We start from the raw sequence: 7,714 nt of genomic DNA, 5'->3' as shown, positions 1-7,714 counted from the left end.
AAAGCGTCTGTCCCTCTCTCAACCGCTACTCACCTTCCTCCGCTGAGGATCTCGGCCTCGTGCTCACCATTCTTCCTAATACACTTTGGTACACATCAGAGAGAAAAAAAGTCCGACAAAAAGGTGATGTCCCATAATGTCCGTGCAATCAACTTGAGTTCCTAAAAATAAAAGGAACGCGCGACAGGATTAAAAGGACCAGAATGGCTGTGGACCCTTTTTGAATCGTTATTCGTTGAACGCATTAAGCCACTTTTCTGAATGACACACCAACCACGCTCAGGTTTCAAAAGGTTTTTTATTCACGAATTAGAAGTCACGGTGGGGAAGATAGGAAAACCGAGCAATTTATTTGCTTCGAGAAAAGAAGTAAATTGACGCGACAAGCGTTCCATTTAAAACAGGTGTTGCGGGTGCGTGTTTCCGCGAAGCACCGTGGCGCTTTCAAACGGCACCGGCTTTTACGAATCTTCATCTACGAGGCTTCAACTGTTACAAATTCTCGCGCCGGGTTGAGACTTTGTGGAAATTACGTTTATTACAATACTTGCTTGCCTCTTTTCATAGCGCAGATACAGTTTTTTAATAAATAAATGGTTACTATGAATGATTGGGAATGTTTTTAATTCATAACCCTCTTTCTGAGGACAACACAACATAATTCTAAGATCTAAAACTCTGCGGCAAGCAAGAATCTACATACTAACTACTTTCAACAACACAAACATTAAATGTGATACCCGTGTTACGTAGGAAAGAATAATAATGGTTTTCGTTAATAATAAACAATCTTTTACTGACCTGCTGCCTCCACGTCTAAACTATTCTAAACTGCACTTCATTGCGGAGCTAAAATTATATTTGAACGGTGCTGCCCTCACGCAGTACATTCCGTAGTTACAAAGATCTCGGTTAATAACGTACCATTGACCTAAAATAATTTTACAGTAGGCGATCGTTTATTACAGGCCCTTTTATTGTAACATGGGAACGCCCTTCGCTCACACGTATTTCTCACACACGTGCATGCACCCCACTCTGTCGTCCAGCACGCCCAGGACGGAATACATACGGTGTCGCGTTCCACCCGTATATTTCACTACAGAAAGCGAAGTGTATATAATATTGTTTTAATAAAATCTTTCAATATTTTTAGATATTTTCAGTTATAATCAACTACATTTCGAGCGAATGACTGCAAACCCATTGTAAAATAATTGTAATGTATACCGAGTATTTATTATTTTAGCTTCTTTTTCTCGCATAGACCAGTGTCTGTGCTTGCGCGGCCGTTTCGCGGCATGCCTCCGTATTGGGGCCCTCTCTTCCTAATCCGTGCCGGGTCTCCTCCACTGATAACTTTGTTGTCACTGTTAAATTATTGTATTAACAATGGAAAAATAATGTATTTCAATTAAATTTAAATAATAATATTAGCGTGTTTATAATAGCAATATTAATCGTTATTACTTTCTTGTACTCGAAAAAAAAATAATAGGTCTTGCAGGAATTGAACACAAAACCTCTTTCTAATACGTTTACTTTTCAGCGAACGAACAGAAGAATTTGCGATCATGGTTCCTTCGGTGATTTTCGAAGATATTGAGCACACAAAGTTACTGGACCATTTTTCATAATGTATGTATGATTAAACAGTAGTTTCATTTATTCTTCTTTATTGAAAACAATGTATTCAATAGCGTGAATAAAATTGTACCATACAAAATGAGTAATAACTAAATTTGCTTAGTCATCTTATTTATGTATAAAAGTGTAGAAAAGCACGGGTTAGTGATTGCAACAAATAATAGAATATACGTTTGAGCGAAGGGTGTTCCTATGCTACAAAAAAATAGCTTACAATGAAATAACTTGCAATAAACGAGCGCCTACTGATGACGTCATACCTATCCTGTATGCAACAACATTATTTCAATTACTCCTTGTTAATAAGTTGTTATTAAAATATCTGACTATTGAATATTATAAAAGAGATCAGGAGCAATTTTTTGGTACCATAATATGTGTGTAAAAAGTCCATTTACTATCTATTTTGCAGACAAGAAATTTTTGCTTTTTCATTTGCAAATATTTCATTAAATATAATAGTTGCCATGGGAGCAATTTTAGATTCCGAGGGAGCAAATTGGGAACAATTTCTTAAGATAAAAATTATTAAGAAATACTAATATTCCGCGCCAACTATTCTTCGGTAAAAATCCCACGAAGTCTAGTAATTTTTTATGTAGTGTTGTCAACCATGCTTTACTAAACTTGTGTATTTTGTGAAGATTACTACGTGGTGGTTCCTGTTACTTCATGTTTTGATACTTTTATGCCGCTGACGTGTATAGATTTATCGAAATATGCAGTGCTCGTAACGTTTAAAAAGTGTGTTCAAGTACGGTCTCCAAAATACATTCAACGATAAGTGTCGACGTGTAAAATGGCGTGGTTCGGTGACAAGCTGCCTAGCTTGTCGAATTTAAAGGGCCAGATAACAACCTTTACGAAGGAAGTTTTGTCGGAGGGCATTGTAGAAACAATAGGTATGCATGATCTTCTCTGGCTCGTGAATTAATTGTCGCGAATTACTGCTTGTTTTCGAGTAACATGAGAGGTTACTGACGACTGTCAATATAAGGGTCTGTTGTACCGATTGAGGCGCGCTAAAGTGGCGGGAAATTCGAAACCTCAAAATACACGCTCAAAGTTTTTATTGAAATAATTTGTAAATAATTTAAATTCAATTTTCTTTTGTACACAGACGAACGATCTACAGCATTAAATGAAGCGAACAAAAGGTGTGTCGAACTTCAAGAATTACTCAACTCGAAAGACGCTGAAGTAAGTATTACTTTAATTTCCGAAAAATATCGTAGGTAATTAGTAGCTATCTATTATTATCTACAGTAATCTTTTATCGTTAAAAAAATCACAAATTCCAAAGATTATTAGAAATCTATTTATTATTATAATCTGTTAAACGCAATTTTGTACACGTTATTTCTTTTTGTCTGCTCTAAAAAATAAATGATATTCTTAGATTACATCATTTAATGTGTAATAACGGTTCTATAATTCGTTATCGACTTTATTGCAAATCCTTGACACTCACGCAGATGTCGCCGCTTTGATAAAGATAGTTACCCCGCCGGTTAGAAATTATTTTAACAGATGCTGCTTTCCGTAATAAACGGGATTGAGTGTAATGTAAACACGTTTACCTTATCTCACATGAAACCAACCCCGAATCCTTTCAACCCTCAGTAAGGAGCGATACGAGGTTATCCTTCGATACACGAAAGGTGTGTGACTCGTAACCGTTGTGAATAAATTGTTTACGTTTATATTTTACATAAATTATACTTTAGAAAAAGACATAATCTCTATATCTTCGGTAAAAATGGTACAGTTTGCTTTTTCGCGACTCTTCAAACGAGCATACTGTGCCCTCGTTCTCATTAAAGGTCCATTTATGAAATACTCTATAAATATCGTACTTTGCCCGCAATTGTCGTATTTCTTTCATAAAATATTACTGGTCGGAACGACCTTCGAACTTGCAATCGTTCCACCGTGCAAAAATAGTCCGGTTGGTGGGGTTGGGGTACCTATAGGAAGGGGGATCATTGAAGTCTGCACGGTCACGTCGTTCCGGTTTGTTATCGCGGACAATTTGTGGAAGTATAAGAGACCGAAAGCGTACACCACGTTTGTTCGTGCTTTTGTGGTAAACCACAGGACCCATGCCCTCTGTTGTTCTAGGAACCGATAGATAACAATATCAAGGCCTTTGGTCTATGTTAACAATGCTCGTGTGCCCATCCCTGCCTCCTTTAGAAATGCATGTAACGTTACAATGTTAATACACGGGATCCTCATTGACTTTTAGCGCAGAGAGGTGTGACTGGTGAAGATCTAGGAATATATAATTTGATGGAAATACTGCATCGAAATAGTATCACGAATTCTAAGTTTGAACAAAATATGTATATCGAAATTAATTCAGTATGGTACAATCTTCTATTAATGGAAGGTCAATAAATCAAAACTAACAAGAAGATATCACTGATAGGGTAAAGAGATGTCTGAATCATAACCATTTACTTTTTTGACGTTGAAGCCTCTGTATGTAAAGCGGAACAATATAAATATTAATAATACATACGATAACATAATAAGGAAAGAAGATTTCCTTGAAACAGAATTACCATCTTGATTCTCAAGCTGCATATACATTTACAGTTTTCTTTTTAAAAAAAAAATTGAAATTGATTCTTTAATGAATAGTCACTATCTATATAGCTGTAATTTATTATAAGTATTAGAAGTTTAATATCATGCAGTTTTCATTAAATAGATACTCGATTTTGCGGGTCCTGACAAATTTTTGAAATATTGGTTATTACTTTTAATTGGGCAGTTATTTAATTACTCTGAACAGCTTAAAAATCTACAACTTTGCAATTAAATTATACAATTACTGCAACAGACCGATATGTACTTGTGCTTCACTCGAATGGAATAGTCGGAAGTCTGGACCATCTGTTAATCTTGTTATCAACCTGCTGCAATCGTAATACCGTTTTCCGATATTAACGTTCGATATCCGCGTCACGTTCCCTGAATATAAATCGTACGTATAGTAGACGTCTTTGATCGAATGCAATTGCGAACACCAATCGCTTTGCATTTCTTCCGAATCCTTTCTTTATGTTTATTTAATGGAATTGGAATTTATTTGAAGCAATACAATTTTATTATAAAATTCACATGGGTTTTATCTAGTGTATTCTTTATATTGTAGTAATGATACTTGAATAATTTTTATTAGCGACATAATCGTTAGTGGTACAAATTTCGAAATCTGTATAAAGTTTAAAAATATTTACTGTTACATTTTTGTAAAAGCTTCCTCCAAGACTATTGACTACGTTGAAAATGTTATAAACCGTGAGAATCTGAAATGAATAAATACATGTCACTTTATTCCGTGCGAATATTTGTTGCAATTACTTACGACGTTGTATTTATGGATACAGTGAACTCTGTAATTAAGAAGATAATTATCCAACGCAATTAATGACCCGAAGAACTCTTAAAATACTTACATTTTATCAACTTAATATCACAACTTCCGGTAGTAACACCTGAAATATTTTGATATTAGACACTAACTCCAATTAACTATTAATCTCCATAACTGATCTTTGAATATGATCTTTGATTAATTATAAATATCTATGACTCGATGTGAAACTTCAATAATTCAGTACACCATTCGGATATTTATGTAATTGATTGTACCAACTTACATTTCACTTACTAAATTCAATATTAAAAATGAAGGATCGAAACGTAAAATTAATCCCCGGACATATTTGTTACGATGAACCGCAATTTTCTCCACACATTTTAACCTTTTACTCGATCTCGACACATTTTCACATTTCTGTATTCTCAGACTATCCAGACCAAAGTTAAAATTCGAACTCTTCCTAACTACTTAGAATTTTACCTCGATCAATAGCGGTACAGGCGTGCAGACTTCGAAGAACTCCGGGCAACGATGGAAATATTAAACCGTAGTTCAGTTCGAAATTATCGAGAGTAAATTTTAAAACGATTCGAATCGCTGCGCCTCCGTTGCTCCCAGCGACGGTGCTAGATTGGTGTGGCATAGGTGCTATAACGTTTGGAGAAGGGGAAGGGCGGTTATCGCAGCGCAAACCTGAGATAAGGAACGCAAACAGAAACGCGCATCGTACAGTCCCTGTGCTCACAGCGTACCACCGGACTTCCTTCTGATTATGGTTACCAATATTTAAGTCCGTAGCGTGATTACCGCGTTCCCCATGTCAACGGTCCTTTTTCCGTTTTTTTTTCCATTCCCTGTAGTACATGATACCGATTTTTTTGTTCCTCTTTCAACAAGATCGCCGAGTTCCAAGACCTTTTTTTCAACACTGCAAACTATCGAAAGCGATACGGAACGTTTAGAAGTTTCGAGAGACCTTGAAGCTTTCATCCCTATTAAAAAATTTTTCCTTACTGACAAGGGAACTTAGGTACCTGCCCTGAAAATTCTGATTCTTTTAGAATAAAAAAATGAAAACGTCGGGCAGTTTTCATTTTTGCTATTATTCTTTTCTTTATGGTGAAACCACCCCTCAAAAGTTAATTTATCTTTCCCTGTTTTCCTGTATATGTATGTATCTTGAAAACTATAGTAGATATCAAAAAACTGTTACAATGAAAATTTAATGGCTTCTTATGCTCTATAAGTGTATGCGATGACACTATTAAATATTTCTCGTTGAAATGAATAAATAAATAAATAAACAAATTGTTAACAATTTCATTACACAGTTTTATAGAAAACAAAAAGCCGTTTAAATGTTCTTTCTAACATTTTCTTCATATCTACTGTAGTTTTCAAGATATACAGGCAAATAGAAAAAATCACATTAACATTTAATGGGTGGTTTCACCCTGAAGAACCAAATACGACCAAAAACGAAAAATTAAAATAAATTCCAGAAAAGCTTCCTTTTCAGTTAGGACTTGGATTGACAATAAAAAAGTGTCCCCTTGATCGATGGAAATGAAGCACCCCCTAGCAACTTTTCACCAAACATTATTCACTGCAATGGTTAACTTAATGTTCAACAGATGTCAAAATACGTAGAAACGAATAAAAATTTAAAAAAACTTCTCACGTTATCTTTAGCAAGTAAATATCTTTTACCGTTCACAGATTTCGCACCTGCGTCGGCAGAATTGGGAGCTCCAGAAGACTGTCTTTGAACCGAACTCGAAACCAAAGGATTCGGTAAGTCGACTAGGTATACAATTTCAGTTTTCGCGACGGTAGCTCGTACGGTGCTCGACATAAATATAAAAATAACAAAAGCCCACGAAAAAGAAAAATACCTGTTCTTTATCCAAACTTAAATATTCAAAGCCGGCTACCAATGACGGAAGTCTTATCCCTATTCATGACTTACAATTGGCAGCGTGCACGCCCGTTTTTCGACACAACCAGAAAAAAAAGTGGCACGCGATAAAGCGTGAACGCCGCTTTCTACAAAAAAAAAAACCACTAACTTACAAGGAATATTCGATGAAAAGGATCCATACACTCCGATGCAATGAATCGCTCGGATTCGATTCACTTTCGTATACCCTTTGCGTCGCGTACATAGGTACATAATATCTGCTGGGTAGTAGCTGATGATGCACATACAAATCTACTAAACATTCTCCCTCCCCGATCTACTTGCTGCTCTAACACTTCCACACAACAGTGTGTGTGTGTGTCGTTGGTAGAATACAACTCTTAAAATTGCGTCAAGTATATTGACTTACAAACGCTTCTCGCACTCAAAAATAATCTCCCGCCTCGTGGGTTAGTAAACTGAAACATGAGGCGGTGATGTTGTTAAGCTTCATAAGCACCTACATACGTTGGCGAAAGAAAATAATAAAAATACTGTGCATATTTACGCGAATTCAGATTTTTATAAACTATCTGTACAGAAACTTGTTTCTGTCACTGGTGATTCCATTAGGCGAACGGAAAAGTATAATCCGTGGTAACATTCAGGTACTCGACTTTGCATTTGTGCTCCATAAGCACTTAGATTCACAAAAGATAATATTAAGTAATAATATGTATGTTTACGCGTATTCAAATTTTCATACACTATAT

General features: G+C 35.8%; 1 long non-coding RNA gene across 1 annotated transcript; it reads left to right on the top strand.

Annotated features, from left to right (window-relative positions):
• Window positions 1-2,448: 2,448 nt before the first annotated feature.
• LOC107188140 lies at window positions 2,449-6,835 on the top strand. The gene is made up of 3 exons (XR_001516218.1): window positions 2,449-2,549; window positions 2,768-2,847; window positions 6,761-6,835. It is a non-coding gene; the product is annotated as an uncharacterized LOC107188140 (long non-coding RNA).
• Window positions 6,836-7,714: the final 879 nt, after the last annotated feature.

This window comes from Dufourea novaeangliae, unplaced genomic scaffold (genome assembly GCF_001272555.1).
Source record: "Dufourea novaeangliae isolate 0120121106 unplaced genomic scaffold, ASM127255v1 scaffold115, whole genome shotgun sequence".
Classification (NCBI taxonomy): Eukaryota; Metazoa; Arthropoda; class Insecta; order Hymenoptera; family Halictidae; genus Dufourea; species Dufourea novaeangliae.
This window is presented reverse-complemented; position numbering and strand designations above follow the sequence as displayed.